General features: G+C 46.8%; 1 pseudogene; it reads left to right on the top strand.

Moving 5' to 3' along the window:
• The first annotated feature begins 16,903 nt into the window (after positions 1-16,903).
• Positions 16,904-18,834, top strand: LOC147971079 (uncharacterized; annotated as a pseudogene).
• Positions 18,835-23,677: the final 4,843 nt, after the last annotated feature.

The following is a 23,677-nucleotide window of genomic DNA, read 5'->3' as shown; positions in this document are numbered from 1 at the left end:
TTTCCTCTTTTTTCCCGCTTTGCTTTTTGTTTGCTTGTGTGTTGGATTGCTTGCTTGTCACGATGGCTCAAGATAACACTAAATTGTGTGACTTTACCAATACCAACAACAATGATTTTATTAGCACTCCGATTGCTTGTAACATCCTAAATTTTCAATTTGGAATGTTATACATTAGATCATCATTGCATATCATATTTTATTTTGCATTTTGGTTGATCCTAGAAAATTCTACGCAACTCAAGGACCTATGAAGAGAGTTGGGGATTTTGTTATTTTCATATTTGAATTTTCTCAAATTTTGAGAATAGGATCATTTGATTTTATATATTTTATCATCAATTATTTCTATTACAAAAATATGAGAGAGGGAATAAAATGACTTTCCCAAAGTAGAGAAATATTGAGGATTTAATAATAAAATCAAACAAGATTTTATTTTGGAGTTTTTCGGTGTTTTATTTGAATTTAGGAAAAATGTGCGTTTTTCAAAATTGCATTTAGGCCCCAAATAAATGTTCACTTTGTCGGGCTTGATTTTAGAAGCCAGGGAAAATTTATTTCGGGATTTTTGGAGTCCGTTTAGTATTTCTTTTTATTTTTTTCCGAGCGGAAATAAATTTAAAAAAACGAAAAAAACGAACCGACCTAACGGGCCGTGTCCGACTAGGACTCTGGCCCGACTAGGCTTTTTAAGCCGAGGCCCAGCCCCGGGGAACCCTAGCCGCCCCAGCCCCCAACCCTAGCCGCCACCCGCCCGCATCGCCGCCGCCGCTGCCCGCCGCCCGCGCCACCCACCCGAGCCGCCGCCGCCGCTGCCCGCCGCCGCGCCGCCGTCGCCGGACGCCGCCGCCGCCGCCGCCGAGGTTCGCCGTCGTGCCTCGTTTTTCGTGCCTTCGGTTTTAAAAAAAATGATCGGTTTTCGTCGGTTTTCGTCGGTTTAATAGATTCGGGTTTTTTAAATAGATCGGTTTTCCGGTTTATTTATTTTAGCGAGCGTTCGTCATTTTTCTTTTTCTCGGATTAAATCCGCGATTTTTCTGATCGCGATTCCTGATCCGATTTTCGTTTTAGTTTAACTTTTCGCTCGTTTATCGGAATCAGGCGATTCAAGCGCCTAGAGTTTCGTCTCGAAACCCTCTCTCCGTTTAACCAACTTAAACAAGATTTTGCTACTGTAAAATTTCCCCTAGATCCAGATTACTAGAATGAAGTTGTTTTCTTCCGCCGTTTGACTTTCGTTGCTTCGTTCGATTTGATTCTTTTTGCCAATCGGAGTTCTTAAGTTGAGCCTTCTGGTTAGATCTCTTATTTGAGTTTTACCTATGCATTAGTTGAGTACTTATTGTATGCTTGTTTGTTTGTCTGCGATAGGGTATCCAGAGTGCGCCGCATGTTACTTCGAATCGCTAGGTTTCCCGGATCATCAGCAAGGCAAGTAACACTTTGATCATACCTTTTCTACTACCCAGTTTTATTGCATTAGATCAATCCTCACACATTGCATGATTAGGATCTAATTAAATTGTGGGATGGGAAGTAGATGAGGTAGTACCTATTACCTGTTTATTATCAAACCTTTGGGAGTTACTTCTACGTTTGCATATTATGCCATGCTATGCTAGTAGACGTGGATTGGATGAGTGATATCCATGACAGATGTGAGATTGATAATTAATGGTTTATCTAAGGTGGCAACTTAAACACACATCTGGGTGGATTGAGGCACCTGGGTATTCCAGGACTTGCCTGTTTTCTTTTGGACCGCCACCCAGGCTCAAAGGGATCATGAGACTATTCATACTAGAAACTTCCATGTGCAGCCACAAGCTATTATGGGCTCTAGCATAGTTGACTAAGTTGTGCGAACTCTTACAGTGGTAGACTAGCAGATGTAGGGGATGTAGGTGGTACGGTCTACCCGATCGTAAGGTGCTAGCGCTTCTGAAAGACTATGTCTCGGTCATCCGTCTTCTCAAACACCATGTAGTGCGAGAAAACAAACGGAGGCGATCGAGTCTTGTGGGGAAAAGTGCGCAAACCTCTGCAGAGTGTAACAAACTAATCATGGTTAGCCGTGTCCCCGGTTATGGACATCTTGAGTATCTAGTACTTGGATTATCATGTGAATCTCATCATGTTCCTCTAAATTAATTTTGTTGGGTTATGTTTAATGATGATGCTTAATTGGGATTGAGAATGCTGTCAACCATTCTCAATGTTTAACAACCACCTTGATAGTAATTAAAATTTTATTCCTTTGAAGTAGGGAAAATTTGGCTTTACGCAAAACTATAACCATAGAGCTTTCCACTAGCCAAATATGCATATAGTATAGCTATTTCATTCCATTACTCTCTATGTGTTACCTTGCCAGCATATTCCATGTGCTGACCCGTTTTCGGGCTGCAATGTTAATGTTGCAGACTTTTCAGACGATGATTAAGGAGTTTTTAGGTCGTGGTTCTATACTCAGTGATGTCATTGGAGTTGATGGACTCACTTATCTTCCAAGCCTTCCGCTGTTATCGTTATTAGATGGCCTTAAGCCATATTTATTGTAATAAGTTCTCTTTTGAGACATTCTATGTAATAAGTGTGTGATTGCTACTCTGCTATAAATCCTCCGAGTATTGTGTGGTGTCAGCATTACTGATCCAGGGATGACACCGGAGCACAGAGATCAGACTGTTTGAGGTGTGGTCGCTACAGAGATGGTATCAGAGCACACGCTGATTGTAGGACACGACCACTAAGCTAAAGACCTAGATCACTACTCACTCTCTTCTCTTCTGACCTCTCATCTTTTCTATTCTTTAGGATGGCGGATGCAAGGAACAAGTTTACGCAACCGGATGAAGATGCACCCTTTGGACGCCACTTGAAGGAAGTCACTAGATACCTGAACATAGGAGTACCAAGCTTCACGGGAACCTACAACGCCACTTTACCTGAAGAAGAGCGCTGGATGATTCAAGTTCAAGTTCTAGGAAGGACGTTCATGCCAGTCACTGAGCCCATAGAATTTTCTTTTGATGCACCAACTTGGAGTCTAGGAAAGAGCATGCCAGCTCACATCACCATGGGACGCATTGGAGAAGTCTACCGCAAGGATCTCAGGGATACTATCTACCAGACTTGTGGGCGCCGAGATGAACACTGGGAGATGATTAGCACCAGGAATGATAGATTAATTGCAGCTTTTATCCAAGAGTTAAACTAACACATTCGATGACAGGAGAACTAGATGTGCGCCGACATGATAGATCTGAAGAAGGCTAAGACCAGAATCAAGGAACTGGAGGAAGAACTCAAGGCTACACATGAAGATTATGAAGAGGAAATTGAAGTATTGGTGGATAAGAATGCCGACCTAACAAAGATTGGAATATTGACGGGAGGCCCGACGCCAGTAGAGGAAGACGAAGAACCCAAGGAGATTAGCCTGGAAGACTACATCATCATCGACGGCACTGACTCGGAAGCAGATAGTAGCGATGATGACTATGTTGATGAAGCTGGAGCAGATATTATGGAGTCAACAACTGTAGAATATTTCTAATAGACCACCTCACCAGTAGTAGTAGCCCACCATGTAAATATAGTAGTCCGAGCACTTTTGTGATAGTTAGATCGATTGTATGCCTTTGGTTGATTGATAGAAGTGAATTGTTTGCTTTTGCCTCATGTGCATATGGGTAGTGTTTTCTCTTTAGACCCTCTCTATTCTTATATCTCATCTTTTCTAAACCCTCAGATGCCTCCGAGACGTGACCCCGGATTTTCCTTTCCATCGGAGCTCACCCAGTTGATCTAGCAGCAGAACACATTGATGCAGTTGCTAGTCCAGAATCAGAATCAGGGGAACAACAACAACAACCCACCACCACCACCACCTGTTGACCACTTAGCCCGTTTTCTTAGGCTGAATCCGCCGGTGTTTTCCAGTAGCACCGAGCCGATAGTAGCAGATGATTGGCTCCGCAAGACAGCTAGGGAGTTGACCACAGCAGGATGCACAGATGCGGAGAAGGTGAAGTTTGCCTCACATCAGTTAGAAGGACCCGCAGCATCATGGTGGGAGAATTTCACAGCCACCTTCCCAGTCGACACTGTCACATGGGACCAGTTTCAGCAGGCTTTCCATACTGCCCATGTTTCAGCAGGAGCTATGGCCATGAAGAAGCGTGAGTTTCGTAACTTGCGCCAAGGAGGACGGACAGTTGGCCAGTATGTGGAGGAGTTTAGTAAGCTAGCACGTTATGCCCCAGATGACGTTGCTACGGATACATCTAAACAAGAGAAGTTTTTGGAAGGACTGGATGATGAGTTATGCATGCAGTTGATGGTAGCCACCTTCAACAACTACCAGGAGTTGGTAGATCGTGCTCTTATGATTGAAGGGAAGCAGCAGCAAATTGAGAATCGCAAGAGGAAGTATGGACAAGGAAAGTACAATTCAGGAGCTCAGCAGAAGCCACATTTTACCCCTAGACTGGGAGGACATTTTCAGCATACCCATGGGGGAGGTAGCTCGCACAATCACAATGGCACTAAGAATTGTAATGGCAATGGAGGAAGCAACGGCCAGAACCGCACCAACCCATCAACCCCAGCCAAGAAGGACTTGAGCCAAGTCACTTGCTATAAGTGTTCGAAGCCAGGACATTATGCCAATGAATGTCCTGAAGGCCAAAATGGCAATGGAAGTTCTGGTAAGAAGCCGAACCCTTTCAACAGGGGATAGGTGAACCACGTTAGCGTGGAGGAGGTTGAAGCTCAGCCCGATGCAGTAATAGGTAAGTTTTTGGTTAAGTCATTTACTGCACTCGTTCTTTTTGATACTGGTGCATCGCATTCATACATCTCAAGGGGATTTGTGGATAAGTATAACCTACCAACCCAAGCCCTTAGGTCACCCATGTTAGTAACCTCGCCCGGAGCAGAATATGTGGCTAGTCTATGGTGTGATCGGTTACCATTAAGGATTGGTAACTATGTTTTTCCCTCAGACCTAATAGTATTGGAATCTCAAGGATTGGATGTGATATTAGGCATGGATTGGTTATCAAAGTATGAAGGGAATATTGAATGTGCTAGTAAGTCAATTTTGCTTACCACCCCAGAAGGGAGAAGGATCAAGTATGTATCCCGACATGTGCCAAAGAGGACTCAAGTAAATTGCTTAACAGGAGTTGTGCAGGAGGAAGTACCAGTAGTGAAGGATTTCCCCGAAGTATTTCCAGAAGAGTTGCCGGGCATGCCACCGGATAGAGATATTGAGTTTTTGATTGAGCTATTGCCAGGCACTGGGCCAATATCAAAGAGACCATATATGATGCCAGCAAAGGATTTGGTGGAAATTAAGAAGCAGATTAAGGAGTTACTGGATAAGGGATATATTCGCCCGAGTTCTTCGCCTTGGGGATCGCCAGTACTTCTAGTGGAGAAGAAGGATGGATCGTTAAGGATGGTTGTTGATTATCGAGGATTGAACGAAGTAACGATCAAGAACAAGTACCCACTACCAATGATCAATGATCTGTTTGATCGATTGCAAGGAGCTAAAGTATTTTCCAAGATCGATTTGCGATCAGGATACCACCAGTTGAAGATTCGAGAACAGGATATTCCGAAGACAGCTTTTACCACCAGGTATGGGCTGTATGAGTATACCGTTATGTCATTTGGTCTGACTAACGCACCTGCCTATTTTATGAACATGATGAACAAGGTGTTTATGGAGTTTTTGGATAAGTTCGTCGTAGTGTTCATTGATGATATCCTGGTATATTCGAAGAATGAAGAGGAGCATAAGGAGCATTTGCGTTTGGTACTTGGAAAGCTCAGAGAACACCAATTATATGCCAAGTTCAGCAAATGTGAGTTTTGGTTGAAGGAAGTATGATTCCTCGGACACGTTATATCTGGAGAAGGTATAGTAATAGATCCCGCTAAAGTTGAAACCGTGACCAAGTGGGAAGCCCCAACAACAGTTGGAGAGATCCAGAGTTTTCTTGGACTCGCAGGATACTACCGGAGGTTTATTGACAATTTCTCAAAGATTGTGAAGCCTATGACGGAGTTGTTGAAGAAAGATACCAAGTTCATATGGATGGAGGAGTGTGAGGCTAGTTTTCAGGAGTTGAAGAAACGCTTGGTTACCTCACCAGTGTTGATTTTGCCAGACCAGACCAAAGATTATGAGGTGTATTGTGACGCTTCACGTCGAGGACTTGGAGCAGTGCTTATGCAGGAAGGGAGAGTTGTTTCATATGCCTCAAGACAACTGAAGCCCCATGAGTTGAATTATGCCACGCATGATTTGGAGTTAGCAGCCGTAGTGCATGCATTGAAGACATGGAGACATTTCCTCATTGGAAACCATTGTGAGGTGCACACGGATCATAAGAGTTTGAAGTACATTTTCACACAGAAGGAGTTGAATCTCAGACAAAGGAGATGGTTGGAGCTTATCAAAGATTATGATATGAAATTGCACTATCACCCCGGAAAGGCTAATGTAGTAGCTGACGCGTTAAGACGTAAGAGCCATGTCAATACGTTAATGATGGGAGGGATACCCAAGGAGTTAGCAGAAAATCTTCGTGAACTATGTGTGGAAATAGTTCCGAGAGGCTATGTAGCAGCACTAGAGATTCATTCCACTTTGATGGATAGAATCAGAGAAGCTCAGAAAACTGACAAAGAGATTGCCGCTATAAAGAAGAAACTGAGCAAAGGAAAAGCTAAAGGATTTCGTGAGGATGAGCACGATACCCTATGGTTTGAAGACCGTGTTTATGTGCCCAATAACCCAGAGATCGGGAAGTTGATTTTGCAAGAGGCACACGATTCACCGTATTCAATTCACCCAGGAAATACCAAGATGTATTTGGATTTGAAAGATATTTTCTGGTGGACAGGAATGAAGAAGGATATTGCGGAGTATGTAGCAGTTTGTGATGTATGCCAAAGAGTAAAGGCAGAGCATCAGAAGCTAGCAGGATTGTTACAACCATTGCCGATACCCGAATGGAAGTGGGATAAGTTAGGCATGGATTTTATCACGGGATTGCCCAGGACTCATTCAGGCTATGACTCAATTTGGGTTGTAGTTGATCGATTGACGAAAGTAGCTCATTTCATCCCAGTAAAGATCACTTACACCAGTGCTAAGTTGGCAAAGATATACATGACCAGAATAGTATGTCTGCATGGAGTTCCGAGGAGTATCGTATCAGATAGAGGAACCCAGTTTACCTCAAAGTTCTGGAAGCAGTTGCACGAAACTTTGGGTACCAAGCTAGAATTCAGTACAGCTTTTCATCCACAGACAGATGGACAGACCGAGAGAGTAAATCAGATTTTGGAGGATATGCTGAGAGCTTGTGCGCTAGATTATGGATCTAGTTGGCACGATAATTTGCCATATGCAGAGTTCTCTTACAACAACAGTTACCAAACCAGTTTGAAGATGGCCCCTTTCGAAGCTTTATACGGAAGGAGGTGCAGGACACCGCTGTCGTGGGACGAAGTCGAAGACCGCCAGTTATTTGGACCTGACTTGATTAAAGAGTCTGAACAGAAGGTGAAATTGATTCGCGATAGGCTCAAGATAGCCCAGTCCAGACAGAAGAGTTATGCAGATTCTAAACGCAAGGAGACAGTTTACGAAGTCGGAGATAGAGCTTATCTTCGAGTATCTCCACTTCGGGGAACAAAGCGTTTTGGAGTTAAAGGGAAGTTAGCGCCACGATTTGTAGGACCATATCGAGTTTTGGAACGTATGGGAGAAGTGGCCTGCAAGTTGGAATTGCCCGAAGGATTGTCAGGAGTACATGATGTGTTCCACGTTTCTCAGTTAAAGAAGTGTCACGCGGAGATGGCTGACGTACCGTTGAGAGATACAGTGCCTTTGGAAACTATTCAGTTGGATAACGATTTGACCTACGAGCAGAAACCAGTTAAGATCCTCGAGTTTGCCAGCCGAGTTACTCGCAGCAAGGTTATCAAGTTTTGCAAAGTTCAGTGGAGCCACCACACGGAGGATGAAGCCACCTGGGAGCGAGAGGAAGATTTGCTCAAAGACCACCCTCACTTATTTTCTAGCCAACCCGAATCTCGAGGGCGAGATTCATCTTAAGGGGGGTAGGTTTGTAACATCCCAAATTTTCAATTTGGAATGTTATACATTAGATCATCATTGCATATCATATTTTATTTTGCATTTTGGTTGATCCTAGAAAATTCTACGCAACTCAAGGACCCATGGAGAGAGTTGGCGATTTCGTTATTTTCATATTTGAGTTTTCTCAAATTTTGAGAATAGGATCATTTGATTTTATATATTTTATCATCAATTATTTCTATTACAAAAATATGAGAGAGGGAATAAAATGACTTTCCCAAAATAGAGAAATATTGAGGATTTCATAATAAAATCAAACAACATTTTATTTCGGAGTTTTTCGGTGTTTTATTTGAATTTAGGAAAAATATGCGTTTTTCAAAATTGCATTTAGGCCCCAAATAAATGTTCACTTTGTCAGGCTTGATTTTAGAAGCCCGGGAAAATTTATTTCGGGATTTTTGGAGTCTGTTTAGTATTTCTTTTTATTTTTTTCCGAGCGGAAATAAATTTGAAAAAAAAAGAAAAAACGAACCGACCTAACGGGCTTTTTAAGCCGAGGCCCGGCCCCGGGGAACCCTAGCCGCCCCAGCCCCCAACCCTAGCCGCCACCCGCTCGCGCCGCCGCCGCTGCCCGCTGCCGTGCCGCCCCGCGCCGTCGTCGCCGGACGCCGCGCCGCCGCCGCCGCTGCCCGCCGCCTGCGCCGCCACCGCCGCCCACCCGCGCCGCCGCCGCCGCTGCCCGCCGCCGCGCCGCCCCGCGCCGCCGTCGCCGGACGCCGCCGCCGCCGCCGCGCCTCGTTTTTTGTGCCTTCGGTTTAAAAAAACGATCGGTTTTTGTCGGTTTAATAGATTCAGTTTTTTAAATAGATCGGTTTTCTGGTTTATTTATTTTAGCGAGTGTTCGTCATTTTTCTTTTTCTCAGATTAAATTCGCGATTTTTCCGATCACGATTCCTGATCCAATTTTCGTTTTAGTTTAACTTTTCGCTCGTTTATCGGAATCAGGCGATTCAAGCGCCTAGAGTTTCGTCTCGAAACCCTCTCTCCGTTTAACCAACTTAAACAAGATTTTGCTACTGTAAAATTTTCCCTAGATCCAGATTACTAGAACAAAGTTGTTTTCTTCCGCCGTTTGACTTTCGTTGCTTCGTTCGATTTGATTCTTTTTGCCAACCGGAGTTCTTAAGTTGAACCTTCTGGTTAGATCTCTTATTTGAGTTTTACCTGTGCATTAGTTGAGTACTTATTGTATGCTTGTTTGTTTGTCTGCGATAGAGTATCCAGAGTGCGCCGCCTGTTACTTCGAATCGCTAGGTTTCCCGGATCATTAGCAAGGCAAGTAACACTTTGATCATACCTTTTCTACTACCTAGTTTTATTGCATTAGATCAATCCTCACACATTGCATGATTAGGATCTAATTAAATTGTGGGATGGGAAGTAGATGAGGTAGTACCTATTACCTGTTTATTATCAAACCTTTGGGAGTTACTTCTACGTTTGCTTATTATGCCATGCTATGCTAGTAGACGTGGATTGGGTGAGTGATATCCATGACAGATGTGAGATTGATAATTACTAGTTTATCTAAGGTGGCAACTTAAACACACATCTGGGTGGATTGAGGCACCTGGGTATTCCAGGACTTGCCTGTTTTCTTTTGGACCGCCACCCAGGCTCAAAGGGATCATGAGACTATTCATACTAGAAACTTCCATGTGCAGCCACAAGCTATTATGGGCTCTAGCATAGTTGACTAAGTTGTGCGAACTCTTACAGTGGTAGACTAGCAGATGTAGGGGATGTAGGTGGTACGGTCTACCCGATCGTAAGGTGCTAGCGCTTCTGAAAGACTATGTCTCGGTCATCCGTCTTCTCAAACACCATGTAGTGCGAGAAAACAAACGGAGGCGATCGAGTCTTGTGGGGAAAAGTGCGCAAACCTCTGCAGAGTGTAACAAACTAATCATGGTTAGCCGTGTCCCCGGTTATGGACATCTTGAGTATCTAGTACTTGGATTATCATGTGAATCTCAACATGTTACTCTAAATTAATTTTGTTGGGTTATGTTTAATGATGATGCTTAATTGGGATTGAGAATGCTGTCAACCATTCTCAATGTTTAACAACCACCTTGATAGTAATTAAATTTTTATTCCTTTGAAGTAGGGAAAAATTGGCTTTACGCAAAACTGTAACCATAGAGCTTTCCACCAACCAAATATGCATATAGTATAGTTGTTTCATTCCATTACTCTCTATGTGTTACCTTGCCAGCATATTCCATGTGCTGACCCGTTTTCGGGCTGCAACGTTAATGTTGCAGACTTTTCAGACGACGATTAAGGAGTTTTTAGGTCGTGGTTCTATACTCAGTGATGCCGTTGGAGTTGATGGACTCACTTATCTTCCAAGCCTTCCGCTGTTATCGTTATTAGATGGCCTTAAGCCATATTTATTGTAATAAGTTCTCTTTTGAGACATTCGATGTAATAAGTGTGTGATTGCTACTCTGCAATAAATCCTCCGAGTACTGTGTGGTGTCAGCATTACTGATCCAGGGATGACACCGGAGCACAGAGATCAGACTGTTTGAGGTCTGGTCGCTACATTGCTCCTCTTACCAATGCTGAATCTTGTGAAATTAATACTGCTTTGCTGAATCTTGTCATGAAAGATCCATTTTCCGGCCTTCCTAGTGAAGATGCCGCTACCCATCTAAATAGCTTCGTTGATTTGTGTGATATGCAAAAGAAGAAAGATGTGGATGACGATATTGTTAAATTGAAGCTATTTCCTTTTTCGCTTAGAGATCGTGCTAAAGCTTGGTTTTCGTCTTTGCCTAAGAATAGTATTGATTTATGGAATAAGTGCAAAGATGCCTTTATCTCTAAGTATTTTCCTCCCGCTAAGATCATCTTCCTTAGAAATGATATTATGAATTTTAAGCAACTTGATCATGAACATGTTGCACAAGCTTGGGAGAGGATGAAATTAATGATACGTAATCGCCCTACTCATGGTTTGAATTTGTGGATGATTATACAAAAAATTTATGCCTGATTGAATTTTGCTTCTAGAAATCTTTTAGATTCAACCGCGGGAGGCACTTTTATGGAAATCACTTTAGGAGAAGCTACTAAACTCCTAGATAATATAATAGTTAATTATTCTCAATGGCATACTGAAAGATCCACTAATAAAAAGGTGCATGCGATAGAAGAAATTAATGTCTTGAGTGGAAAGATGGATGAACTTATGAAATTATTTGCTAGTAAAAGTGTTTCTTCTGATCCTAATGATATGCCCTTGTCTACTTTGATTGAGAATAATAATGAATCTATGGATGTAAATTTTGTTGGTAGGAACAATTTTGGTAACAACGCGTATAGAGGAAATTTTAATCCTAGGCCTTATCCTAGTAATCCCTCTAATAATTATGTTAATTCCTACAACAATTCTTATGGAAATTATAATAAGATTCCCTCTGATTTTGAATCTAATATTAAAGAATTTATTACTTCACAAAAGAATTTCAATGCTTTGATTGAAGAAAAATTGCTTTAGATTGATGAGTTGGCTAGGAACGTTGATCAAAATTCTCTTGATGTTGATTATTTGAAACTTAGATCTATTCCACCTAAGTATGATATCAATGAGTCTCTCAAAGCCATGATAATTTCCATTGATGAGTGCAAAGAAAGAACCGCTAGGATGCGTGCTAAGAAAGATGCCTTTATAAGAGCGTGTTCTTCTAGTTCCTATGAAAATAAAGATGAAGATCTAAAAGTTATTGATGTGTCCCCTATTAAATCTTTGTTTTGCAATATGAATCTTCATAATGATGGGACTGAATATGATCCACCTTTACCTAGAAGGCGTTCCAAGAATTCAGAGTTTTTAGATCTTGATGATAAAATTGATAAAAGTGGGATCGAAGAAATTAAAACCCTAGATGTTGCTAAACCCACTATTTTGGATTTCAAGGAATTTAATTATGAAGATTTCTCTTTGATTGATTGTATTTCCTTGTTGCAATCCGTGCTAAATTCTCCTCACTCTTATAGTCAAAATAAAGCGTTCACTAAACATATCGTTGATGCCTTGATGCAATCTTATGAAGAAAAACTTGAATTAGAAGTCTCTATCCCTAGAAAAATTTATGATGAGTGGGAACCTAATATTAAAATTAAAATTAAAGAACATGAATGCTATGCTTTGTGTGATTTGGGTGCTAGTGTTTCCACTATTCCAAAGACTTTGTGTGATTTGTTAGGTTTCCGTGATTTTGATGATTGCTCTCTAAACTTGCACCTTGAGGATTCCACTATTAAGAAACCTATGGGAAGAATTAATGATGTTCCTATTGTTGCAAATAGGAATTATGTACCCGTAGATTTTATTGTTCTTGACATAGATTGCAATCCTTCATGTCCTATTATTCTTGGTAGACCTTTCCTTAGAACGATTGGTGCAATTATTGATATGAAGGAAGGAAATATTAGATTCCAATTTCCGTTAAAGAAAGGCATGGAACACTTTACTAGAAATAAAATTAAATTACCTTATGAATCTATTATGAGATCCACATATGGATTGCCTACCAAAGATGGCAATACCTAGATCTATCCTTGCTTTTTATGCCTAGCTAGGGGCGTTCAACGATAGCGCTTGTTGGGAGGCAACCCAATTTTACTTTTATTCCTTGCTTTTAGCTCCTGTTTAGTAATAAATAATCTATTTATCCTCTGTTTATGTTGTGTTTTTTGTGTTTAATTAGTGTTTGTGCCAAGTAGAACCGTTGGGAAGACTTGGGGAAAGTCTTGTTAATCTTGCTGTAAAAAACAGAAACTTTAGCGCTCACGAGAACTGATGCCATTTTTATTTGAAAAGTGATAATTAGTTAATTATTTTTTAATATTATTAATAGATAAATTTCTCACGTCCAGAAATTTATTTTAGAATTTTTGGGGTTCCAGATCTTGCGCTAGCTACAGATTACTACAGACTATTCTGTTTTTGACAGATTCTATTTTTCGTGTGTTGTTTGCTTATTTTGATGAATCTATGGCTAGTAAAATAGTTTATAAACCATATATAATTTGGAATACAGTAGATTTAACACCAATATAAATAAATAATGATTTAATTACAGTACCTTGAAGTGGTCTTTTGTTTTCTTTCGCTAACGGAGCTCACGATATTTTCTACTTTAAGTTTTGTGTTGTGAAGTTTTCAAGTTTTGGGTAAAGATTTGATGGATTATGGAACAAGGAGTGGCAAGAGCCTAAGCTTGGGGATTCCCATGGCACCCCCAAGATAATCTAATGACACCTAAAAGCCAAAGCTTGGGGATGCCCCGGAAGGCATCCCCTCTTTTCGTCCACTTATATCGGTAACTTTACTTGGAGCTATATTTTTATTCACCACATGATATGTGTTTTGCTTGGAGCGTCTTGTATGATTTGAGTCTTTATTTTTTAGTTTATCACAATCATCCTTTCTGTACACACCTTTTGATAGAGCCATACATGATTTAGAATTTTTTAGAATACTCTATGTGCTTTGCTTATATCTTTTGAGTTATATAGTTTTGCTCTAGTACTTCACTTATATCTTTTAGAACACGGTGGTGGAATTGTTTTATAGAAACTATTGATCTCTCATGCTTCACTTAGATTATTTTGAGAGTCTTAAATAGCATGCTAATTTTCTTAAATAATCCTAATATGCTTGGTATTCAAGAATAGTAAAAACTTTCTTATGTGTGTGTTGAATGCTATGAGAAGTTTGATGCTTGATAATTGTTTTGAGATATGAAGATGGTGATATTAGAGTCATGCTAGTTGAGTAGTTTTGAATTTGATAAATAATTGTGTTAAAGTTTGTGATTCCTGTAGCATGCACCTATGGTGAACCGTTATGTGATGAAGTCGAAGCATGATTTATTTATTGATTGTCTTCCATATGAGTGGCGGTCGGGGACGAGCGATGGTATTTTCCTACCAATCTATCCCCCTAGGAGCATGCGCGTAATACTTTGCTTTGATAACTTGTAGATTTTTGCAATAAGTATATGAGTTCTTTATGACTAATGTTGAGTCCATGGATTATACGCACTTTTCTCACCTTTCCACCATTGCTAGCCTCTCTAATACCGCGCACCTTTCGCCGGTATCATACACCCACCGTATACCTTCCTCAAAAAAGCCACCATACCTACCTATTATGGCATTTCCATAGCCATTTCGAGATATATTGCCATGCAACTTTCCACCGTCCCGTTTATTATGACACACTCCATCATTGTCATATTGCTTAGCATGATCATGTAGTTGACATCGTATTCGTGGCAAAGCCACCATTCATAATTCTTTCATACATGTCACTCTTGATTCATTGCATATCCCGGTACACCGCTGGAGGCATTCATATAGAGTCATAATTTGTCCTAAGTATCGAGTTGTAACTTTTGAGTTGTAAGAAAATAAAAGTGTGATGATCATCATTATTAGAGCATTGTACCAGCGAGGAAAGGATGATGGAGACTATGATTCCCCCACAAGTCGGGATGAGACTCCAGACGAAAAAAGGGGGAGAAAGAAAAGAGGCCATAAAAAAGAGAAAAGGCCCAAATAAAAAAATGAGAGAAAAAGAGAGAAGGGACAATGTTACTATCCTTTTACCACGCTTGTGCTTCAAAGTAGCACCATGATATTCATGATAGAGAGTCTCCTATGTTATCACTTTCATATACTAGTGGGAATTTTTCATTATAGAACCTGGCTTGTATATTCCAATGATGAGCTTCCTCAAAATGCCCTAGGTCTTCATGAGCAAGCAAGTTGGATGCACACCCACTTAGTTTCTTTTGTTGAGCTTTCATATACTTATACCTCTAGTGCATTTGTTGCATGGCAATCCCTACTCACTCACATTGATATCTATTGATGGGCATCTCCATAGCCCGTTGATACACCTAGTTGATGTGAGACTATCTTCACCCTTTTTGTCTTCTCGACAACCACCATTTGTAACACCCTCGGTGTCATGCTACAGTAAACCTCTGTGATTAAGCTAACTAAGCATTGCTTGATCACCCTTGATTCAAATCTCATTGAAATTCCACTTTGGAATCAAATTCATTTTTTCAAGTGAATTTTGAAGTTGCTCAAAAGTTGCTGGAAAAATGTTCATCATTTGCCAAAAATTCCATAACAATTGTTTGTTAAGGAACACAACATCACTTCTGTGCAAAGATGAGCATTAGCAATTATAACAACACTAATTTAGCATTTTTTTCAAATGCTATCCTATTTATGAAAAATATCAAATGAATTATTCTAGTCTCCAAAATATTTATGTCACTGTCTATAATCACCAGGGATTTAATGGGACTCCTCCCAAAATTTTCCTAAGTGAAATAGTTGACCAAAAAGTTCCCTTTCTCTCTCTGTTAATAAATAAAAGCTAAAACAGAAAAGAAAAATACGGCAGGACCTAAACTACTAGTGGACTGGGCTCTAGAGCCCAGCCCACTTTGCCACATCCTCCTTCCTACTGCTCACCGGGAGTGCCGTGGACACGCGCGCCTCGTCCATGGCCGCGGATGGCCACACGACGACCATCCGGCGATGCTCCTGAGAGGTTAAAGCCCCCCCCCCCCGAGCCCCTCCTCTTTCCCGCTGTCGAACCCTAGCCGGCACCTTCTATCACTCGCTCCTCTCCCTCTCCATCTCGCTCGCTCTGCCTGCCTCACCTCGCTGAGCGCAGTCAGGGCCTCGCCGCCGTAGGAGCCGCGGCCACCATCCTCCCCGCGCCTCGGGACCCTGCTTAGAAAACGTGCCGCCGTCCGCTACTTCCTCTACGCCCAGGAACAAGAGCCGGGGAGCACTCCGTCACCGGATCACCTTCGTCTTCCTCCTCGGCATCGATGAACTCCACATCCCCGATTCGCCGCCTTCTGCTGTTACTAAAGCATCAACGGGCCACCTTGCGCTCCCTAGGTGAGCCCCGCGCCATCTTCAATCCCTCACTGTCCCTCTCCGTACCCGTAGCACGCTCCCCACGCCGCGCCACCATTGCCGGAGCTCAGCTCTGCCACGGTGCTCCCAGCCGTCGATGTCGTCGTTGCCGTGGCCACCTGAACACATGAACGTGCTCATGGCGCTCCTGTAGTCCGGCCAGCACCGCTTGTGCGCCCGCGCTTCGGCCAATCGTCGCGCCCCTGCTCGCGTTCGAGCTGCACGTGCGCGTGCGCCATGCTTCTACTGCTCCTGCTCGTGGCTGTGGCTCGTGGCTGCGCCCCTGGTTCATGGCTCCGTGCAGCTGCTGCTCGCCTACTGGAGCTGTTGCGTGCTCCCGCAGCCAGTGCTTGCTGCTCCTGCCGACTGCTATTGCTGCTGCTTGGGCGTTGCTGCCACTGCTCAACTGCCGTCGCTGCTGCCGCCCGCATGCTGTCACGCCGCTCTCAGGCCCTGCCTCCGCCTGCACGCGCCCTTCCGCGCTTGGTCGTGCTCGCGCCACGCCATTGCCCATCGTTGCTCTGCGCCTCTGCCTGCACTACTGTTAGACTATACGTACATGACCTGTATAGGTCAAGGCTATACGCATTGTGGGCGTGTGCGTGGGTAGCGCACGATAGTGGTAGTGGAACACGATCTCCCCTCTCGGACGTGCTCTCTGTAACTGTATATATAGCCGGCCGATGAGCCTAATGGATGTGTGTGCTGAGTCCCAAAACCTCTCTCCCCCATCTCTCAACTATCATGGTATCAGATGCTCCCGACCGGATCAACCCCTTTGCTCCGATCCCCGATCCCTCTTCCGCTGCCCCTGACGGCACCGCCGCCGCCCCTGGCGACGCGCCCGTGCCCGGCGATGCGCCCACTGACGCCTCTACGTCCGCCGTCGCCCCACCACCTGCCCTTCCCGCCCCGCATGCGGTTCTTGCCGCCCCTCCTCTGGCGGTTGTACACACTGCTGCTCCCCTCCCTGGCTCCGTGCTTCAGACAATCGACATACGCCGGCATGTGCCGGTCACCTTGGACCTCCTCGCCGGCAACTACGCGCAGTGGCGTCGCCACTTCGACACGGCGATCGGCATGTTCGGTCTCCGTGACCATGTCGACGCCGCGGCTCTCCCATGCTTCGACGACCCCGACTGGGCCATGGCGGATCACGCCGTCGTCCACTGGCTCAACACCACCGTCTCCCCTGAGCTTCTGGACGCGGTGATGCAGAACGAGAATACCGCACTCACTGTGTGGACGGCGATCGACGCCATCTTCCGGGACAACCAGCTTGCCCGGGCCGTCTATGTTGACGCCGAGTACCACGCCGTCGTCCAAGGCGATATGACGATCATGCAGTACTGCATCAAGCTCAAGACCTATGTCGACCAGCTGCGTGACCTCGGGCAGCCCGTGTTCGAGCCGCAGCAGGTGTTTCATCTCCTACGCGGGCTCGGGCGGCAGTTCCATGGCGCCATCCCCCACACCACCTCGCGCTCGCCGCTCCCCACCTTCCTCCAAATGCGCTCCTTCCTTCTGCTCGAGGAACACCGCGCTGATCAGGCCACGCGCATCCAGGGCGCGCACGCGCTCGTCGCCGGGAATGGTCACACCGCTCCTCCTCCGGTCGCGCCCGCACCTGCCGCACCTAACGGTTCTGCCACGCGTGGCCGTGGCCGCGGCCGCCGTCGTGCACGCGGCAACGGCAACACTGGCGGCCAGCCTGCCGCCCCCTCGCCGCCACGCCTTCCTGGGCTCCCTGCTCCGGCGCCAACTCCTGGACTGGCCTGGTGCAGGCCTGGCCCATGCCCTGGCACGCCCCGGGCTCTGGTGTGCTCGGCCCGCGCCCCGGCACGCCTCCCCAGCAGGCCATGTCTGCACCTATGCCTGGCGCCTACGGCTATGGCGGCTACGGTCCTGCACCGGGGTACGGCCAGCTGCCGCACTACACTACGCCTACAGCTGCCGCGCCGTCGTCTGCTTCACCGCTCGACATGGCGTCGCTTCAGGCAGTGCTTCACAGCGCCACTGTCGGCCCGTCCTCGTCAGGCAGCTCCTTCGACTGGTACCTCGACTCGGGCGCGGCTGCCCACATGACCAACAACACTGGTACCCTTCATTCCGCCCTTCCCTCCTCCTCCTCTTCTCACATCATCGTGGGCAACAGAGAGCACCTCCCGATCACCCACGTTGGTGTTGGTTCTCTCATCTCTGGCACATCCCCAATTCAGCTCTGTAACGTGCTTGTTGCTCCTTCTTTGATCAAAAACCTCCTCTCTGTTCGTCAGCTTTGCCATGATAATCCCGTTTCTGTTGAGTTTGACTTGTTTGGGTTTTCTGTCAAGGACATCCAGACCAGAACGGTGATCCTCCGCTGTGATTCCACCGGCGATTTGTATCGAGTTGGGCCGGCGCCATCGCTGTCTTCGCGTCCGTTCGCCGGTGTGGCCACTGTCGAGCTACTTCACCAGCGTCTTAGGCACCCTGGCGTGGCCTCGGTTCAGCAGATCGCCTCCCAGCTCTGCTTCCACTTCAGCAAGTCGTCGCCGCATCACTGCCAAGCCTGTCGATTAGGCAAACACGCACGTTTACCGTTTCAGTCTTCAGTTAGTTGTACTCATTTCCCTTTTCAGTTGCTTCATCTAGATGTCTGGACTTCTCCTGTTACCAGCGTTTCCGGCTATTAGTTTTATCTTGTGATACTTGATGATTACACCCACTATGTCTGGACGTTTCCCCTCAAGCACAAGTCTGATGTGCTGCCAATTCTGCGAGATTTTTATGCATATGTGCGCACGCAGTTTCAGCTTCCTGTGTTTTCTCTTCAGACAGATAACGGGCGCGGATTCGACAGTGCTTCAGTGCGCTCACTTCTTTCTGCGCATGGTTCTGTTCTTCGTCTCTCTTGCCCATACACTAGCCAATAGAATGGGTAGGCGGAGCGCATTCTGCGCACACTCAACGACAGCGTTCGTGCCCTTCTTCTCCACGCGTCCATGCCACCGCGGTTCTGGGCTGAAGCGCTCAACACTGCCACATACCTACTGAATCGTCGTCCCTGTCATTCCAGTGCACCTCGCTCCCCATACGAGCTCATGCTTGGTGTCGCACCCGACTACAGCCTCTTGCGCGTGTTCAGTTGCCTCTGCTACCCCAACACCACTGCCACAGCTCGCCACAAGCTTGACGCTCGCTCTGCTGCGTGTGTCTTTCTTGGCTATCCATCTGATCACCGCAGCTATCGCTGCTTCGACCCAGTTTCCCGGCGGGTTCTGACCTCGAGCCACGTCCTCTTCCACGAGGATGTCTTCCCCTTCGCCCGCCCTGCTGCTCCCGCCGCCGTGTCGCCACCATCGCAGGTGCCCGCTCCGTGCCCTGTTGCCGCGCCTCGCTTCGCGCCACGTCGCGATTCATCCACGACCGCTAGATCGACATCGAGCGGCTCCGCGTCTTCATCCGCTGCTGCTCCCGTCTCCAGTTCAACTAGGGGCGTTGGATCAGCGATCGATGGCTCCGGCTCCTGCGCGCCATCGACTATTTCAAACTCCACGGCTTCCTCGTCGAGCGCTCCTGCTGCTTCGTCCTCTCCGTCACCCGCGGTCGCTCCGCCGCGTCGGATGGTCACCCGTGCGCAAGCTGGGATCTTCCGGCCCAACCCACGCTACTACGATGCCGCCACTGCATCCACCAGCGCGTCGATCTCTCCGCTCCCCAGCTCTGTTTGCGTCGCCGTGCGTGACCCGAATTGGCTGGCGGCGATGCGTGAGGAGTTCGCCACCCTCGTCAGCAACCGCACCTGGGAGCTGGTGCCGCGTCCTCCTGGCGCTAACCTGATTGCCGGCAAGTGGGTGTTCAAGCACAAGCTGCGCGCCGACGGGGCCCTCGAGCGCTACAAGGCCAGGTGGGTCGTGCGCGGATTTTGGCAACGTGCGGGCGTCGACTACGGCGAGACATTCTCCCCCGTGGTCAAGCCGGCCACCATCCGCACGGTCCTCACCATTGCCGCCTCGCGCCGCTGGCCCGTCCACCAACTAGATGTGAAGAATGCCTTCTTGCATGGCACGCTTGAGGAGGAGGTGTTCTGCCACTAGCCCGCTGGCTTCGTCGACGTCACCAAACCCGGGAACGTCTGCCGCTTGGCCAAGTCACTCTATGGCCTTAAGAAGGCGCCACGCGCCTGGTTCCTGCGCTTCGCTAGCTTCATCAAGACGATCGGGTTCGTTGGCACTCGCTCCGACTCCTCCCTTTTCGTCTACACCAACGGCGTCGAGCAGGCGTTTCTACTGTTGTACGTGGACGACATTGTTCTCACCTCATCCAGCACCGCTCTCCTCCAGCGCATCGTCCACCGGCTCACAGGCGAGTTCGCCATGAAGGACCTCGGCCCGCTCCATTTCTTCCTCGGCATTCGCGTTCAACGCACACCCGCAGAATTCTTCCTCTGCCAACAACAGTACGCCGAGGATGTGGTTGATCGCGCCGGCATGGACTCCTGCAAGCCCTAGCCCATGCCGGTCGACACGAAGGGCAAGCTCCCGCAGGCCAGTGGCCCACGCGTCGACGATCCCTCCGCCTACCACAGCATTGCCGGCGTGCTGCAGTACCTCACCATCACTCGTCCTGAGATGGCCTACGCAGTTCAGCAGATCTGCCTGCACATGCACGATCCGCGCGCCTGCCATCTGAACTGGGTCAAGCGCGTGCTTCGCTAGGTTCGCGGGACGCCGTCGCTCGGCCTCCATCTTCGCGCTTCGTCAACCTTGGATCTTCGCACCTTCACTGACGCTGACTGGGCCGGGTGCCCGGACACCAGACGCTCAACGTCCGGCTTCTGCAGCTACTACGGCGACGCCCTCATCTCCTGGTCATCAAAGCGGCAAGCCACTGTGTCCCGTTCCAGCGTGGAGGCGGAGTACCGCGGCGTCGCGAACGCCGTGGCTGAGTGCATCTGGCTACGCCAACTTCTCGGCGAGCTCCGTGCACCGGTGACCAAGGCCACGCTCGTCTTCTGCGACAACATGTCATCGGTGTACCTGTCGGCGAACCCCGTTCACCACCGGCGCACCAAGCACGTGGAGCTGGACATCCACTTCGTTCGCGAGCGCGTCGCCCTTGGCAAATTTCGAGTGCTACACATCCCCACCAAACAGCAGCTGGCGGACGTGATGACCGAAGGGCTGCCCACTGACACCTTTCTTCAGTTCAGGTCCAGTCTTTGTGTCGCTCCCAGCGATGTCATGACTGCGGGGGGGTGTTAGACTATACATACACGACCTGTATAGGTCAAGGCTATACGCATTGTGGGCGTGTGCGTGGGTAGCGCACGATAGTGGTAGTGGCACATGATCTCCCCTCTCAGACGTGCTCTCTGTAACTGTATATATAGCCGGCCGATGAGCCTAATGGATGTGTGTGCTGAGTCCCAAAACCTCTCTCCCCCATCTCTCAACTATCAACCATGGTGCTACAGTAAACTGAATGTTACTGTAGCGCTTGCTAGCTTCTGCCATTTCAACCTGACTAGCTCTATGGACAGCCCCTAAACCACAGCTTATCAAGTGCTAACGCTAGTAAAAATAATATGTGAAGGAAGTATACATGACAAACTCCATTTTATCCCACTAGACCAAATCCTTTTGATGAATAGTTTAAATCCTACAAAAATCACAAAATGACATCTTATGTTAATAACTCCTAGCCTACTAACTTGTGTGTGCTGTGTGTGTGCGCCTCATGCATGTGGCTAGAGTAGTGGCCGACCCTTGCTTAGATTAGTACTACTAGGTGTTAATTAGTGGCTAGAATAGTCTATGTATAGATGACATGTGGCCTCTTTTATTTAAAAGCCTAATTAATAGTTTGTGCCAATGACAGGTAGGGCCCAATGCACCGTTCATTGGTTGACTAGTAAAAGTGTTGACTGAGTCAACCCAGCTCCTTGACCCCACATGTCATTGAGTGTGGCTAGCCCCTTGCTGAGTTAAAAAAACCATTTCACTGTTTATAATTCAAATTAAATAAATTGAAAAAAAATTCCTTTAAACTTTAGAAATCTTATAAAATAAATCATAACTTGGATGAAAATACTTTGTACATGAAAATTGCTCAGAACGACGAGGCGAATCCGAATACGCCCTTCGTTCGTCTATCCCACGTCCCTAGCATAGCGAACATTGAACTTTTCCCCTCCGGTTCATCTGTCTAATAGACGTCCGGAACCAGGAAAACTTTCCCGGATGTTATCCTCCTTCGCCAGTATCGCCTAGCGCTGCGTTAGAACACCTCTAGCACCGCTTATTGTCTTGTTATGCTTATGTTTGCGTGTATTTACTGTTTCTCCCCCCTCTTCTTCTTAGGTAGACCTCGAGACCGCTGCTGATGCCCCTGTGATCGACTACGTCGACGACGACCCCTCCTTGCCAGAGCAACCAGGCAAGCCCCCCCCCCCTTTGATCATCCCGATATCGCACATTCCATTCTCTCATGCTTGCATTAGATTTTGCTACTGTTATTGTTTGCTCCTATTCTGATGCATAGCCTGCTTTTGTATCTACTGTTGTACCTTACCTGCTTATGCTAAACTGCTTAGTATAGGTTGATTAATGATCCATCAGTGACCCCCACCTTGTCCTTGTTGCCCCTACTTCATCATTGAAGACCCGATCAACGGGATCGAAGACCAGGCCCCGGCACCGCACATCACTTTCCCCTTAGTTGTTCGACACTACTAGGTTACTATCGGGTACCGAGGGTGAGACCTCTTCAGCACTTCTGATGTTAACCCTGTAGTGTAGCTATTCGGTCGTGGTCATCGAGGGTGATTTCCTCCTTAACCACTTCCGATACGGCTCTGTCGTGCAACCCCTCTAGTGTGAACCTCGAGGGTGGATCCTCTTACGTTCACCTTGATGATTACTCGGGTGGAATTCACCGGGGGTGATTCCTCGGGCTTTCCCCTTGATGTTTGGACACACAGATACTTGGACTTTACCCCTGTTACTTGGAAAGACGGGTCGACCCTGAGGGGTACCCCCGCGAGCTTAATTGCGAGTGATGTGGAGTCGGGTTGACCTGGAGGGTGCCCGCGAGATAATTACGAGGCGTGGCCGGGCATTCCTAGCCCTTGCCGCAAGTCCTCGAGACGGGGCAACGGGGTCACATCTTTCGTGAGTCTCTTCTTGTTACCGCACGTTCCTAATCCACTACGATTTGGATATTTGATCCGAGGGGCCTTTGGCCTGATAGCACTAACCATCACGTGGGCATAGTATGGGCGTTCTGCGTCGTATACATCAGCCGAAGCTTAATAGACGTCAGCGACTGAGCAGCGCGCGCCGGGTTGGACTACGTAAGCGCCTTGTTGAAGGAGGTAGCTAGGTCTGCTCACCGGCCGCGTATGCAACGTGCAGGAGTTTCCGGGGAGATGGCCCATGACCCCTGGGGGCATAGGTTTAGTCCGGTGTGCTGGCCTCTCTATTAAGCCTAGATCGGGTTGCGGCGTATTATTTGTCCGAGGCCGGGCATGACCCA

The sequence above is a fragment of the Triticum urartu genome, chromosome 5A (assembly GCF_056163025.1).
Source record: "Triticum urartu cultivar PI428250 chromosome 5A, HENAU_Tu73, whole genome shotgun sequence".
Lineage (NCBI taxonomy): Eukaryota > Viridiplantae > Streptophyta > Magnoliopsida > Poales > Poaceae > Triticum > Triticum urartu.
This window is presented reverse-complemented; position numbering and strand designations above follow the sequence as displayed.